The sequence below is a fragment of the Tamandua tetradactyla genome, chromosome 2, assembly GCF_023851605.1.
Source record: "Tamandua tetradactyla isolate mTamTet1 chromosome 2, mTamTet1.pri, whole genome shotgun sequence".
In the NCBI taxonomy this organism is placed as follows: Eukaryota; Metazoa; Chordata; class Mammalia; order Pilosa; family Myrmecophagidae; genus Tamandua; species Tamandua tetradactyla.
This window is the reverse complement of record NC_135328.1, coordinates 166,897,388-166,899,434: the sequence shown is the minus strand read 5'-3', so window position 1 is coordinate 166,899,434 and position 2,047 is coordinate 166,897,388. Positions and strand designations below refer to the sequence as shown.

The following is a 2,047-nucleotide window of genomic DNA, read 5'->3' as shown; positions in this document are numbered from 1 at the left end:
ATATTGGATTCTCAAAACAAAAATAGAGTACTTTGAGAAAGAAGCAAGCTAAAAGACCACCATAACAACAAAAACTAAGAAAGCATTATTAAAAAGTGAAATTATGATTTCCAACATAGAAAAATAAAAGTGTTGGGTAATTAAAATAAAATGTTTCAGAAAGTAAAGTAAGACAATAATTGAAATAGCAGTGGAAAGTTCTATTGCAACCAATAGGTTTATCAGAGATGGAACAAAGGGAGATATCTAAGAAATAATATAAGAGAATTTCCCAGAAATAAGTCTGTAGATTCAAAGGGCCCTCCAAGTGCTCAGCAAAATGAATAAAATGAGATGTACTAAAAGCACCAAAGAAGATTTCAGAAAACCTAGCAAAAAGAGAAAACCCAAAGACTTCTAAAAAGAAAAAGTAAATGAGATGTGATGTTTTTCCCAAAGCCTCATATGCTGCTTCTACCTAACTCTAGAAGGCTCAAAACAGGATGGCTGCTTGAGCTCCTGTCGACATGTTTACATTCCAGTCAGCAGGAAGGAGGCAGCAGGGGAGAAGGCATGCCTCCCTTCCCCTTTAAGAACACATCCCAGAACTTAAATCCACCACTTCTATCTATATTCTACTGGTCAGAACTTAGTCATGGGGCCATGCTTATTTGCATTGGAGGCACACATACACAGTCTTTGTTCTGAGTTGCCATGTACCCAGTTGAAATTCAGGGTTACAAAAACTGAGGAAGAAAAATAGTATCAATAGAAGTCCCTGCTGCATCTACAAAGGAACAAGAGTCAGAATGTATAATTTAAAAAATTAACAACGCCTTCAAAACTGGGAAGGGGAATACAACTCAACTCTATACCTAGCCTAACCTACAGACAAATGTGAGGGTAAAATAGTGTCATGTATGCAAGGACTTAGAAATTCCTATATAAGCTTTCTTATTTAGTTATTGAAGAGGTGTTCCAGGAAAATAAGGAAGTAAATCAAAAAAGAAAAATAATCATGAAAGAGGGGCTTCAATTGAGAAGAATGGTGAAGAGAAAGACTAAATAGCTGTATTAGTCAGGATGGGCTCAGTTTCATTGCAGTAACAAGCAACCCCCCAAATCTCAGTGGTTTAAAATAAGACTCATACACCCTCACTTGATTTTTGAGGGGCGAGATGCATGGACCAGAAATGGAACCTGGTCTCCCACATGGCAGGTGAGCATTCTATCATTGAACAACCTGTGGTCAATTGATTTTTTAATTTTTATTATTTTTTTTTTAAATGGAACGCTTCACGAATTTGCGTGTCATTTTTGCGCAGGGGCCATGCTAATCTCTGTATCTTTCTAATTTTAGCATATGTGCTGCTGAAGCGAGCGTGGTTAATTGATTTTGACAAGGGTGCAAAGTCTCTTTAATGGGGAAAGAATAATCTCTTCAACAAATGATGTGGGGGGAAAGTGGGTTTTCATACGCATAAGAATGAAATTTGAGCTCTACCTCACTTCATACAAAAATTAATTCAGAGCAGCCTAGCTTCACGAAGGCTCTCGTTGCCCAGCGGCTCCTAGCACCCTGCACGCGCCTGCACCGCCGCTACAATGCCCAAAACGAAGTCCGCTGGGCGTAAGGGATAGGGAAGGAGGAGCCCACGAGGTAGTCAGCGAAACCTGCTGCAACGGAAGTGGAAACCAAGCCAGAAAAGGCGGTGGGAAAGGATATCTTTAGACAAAGAAGTGCAACCTAAAGGGAAAAGGGGAGTAAAGGGAAAACAATCTGAAGTGGCTAACCAAGAAACTAAAGATTTACTTGCAGAAAATGGAGAAACTAAAAATGACGAGAGTCCGGCCTCTGATGAAGCAGGAGAGAAAGAAGACAAGTCTGATTAATATCATATACCATGTCTTATCAGTGATTCCTGTTTCTCCCTTCTTGTACAATCCAGAGGAATCCTTTTATTAACTATTTTGTAAATGTAAGTTTTTCAGTAGCTCTAGAAGAGACATTTTTAAGGAGATTGAAATCCCACCTCATCCCATTTCTAAAGTGTAATTTTTTTTTTTA

The 2,047-nt window shown here is 38.7% G+C and overlaps 1 pseudogene; it reads right to left on the bottom strand.

The window, feature by feature from the left end:
* Nucleotides 1-1,259: 1,259 nt before the first annotated feature.
* On the bottom strand, nt 1,260-1,359 carry LOC143675296 (U6 spliceosomal RNA; annotated as a pseudogene).
* Between the last annotated feature and the right edge of the window lie 688 nt (nt 1,360-2,047).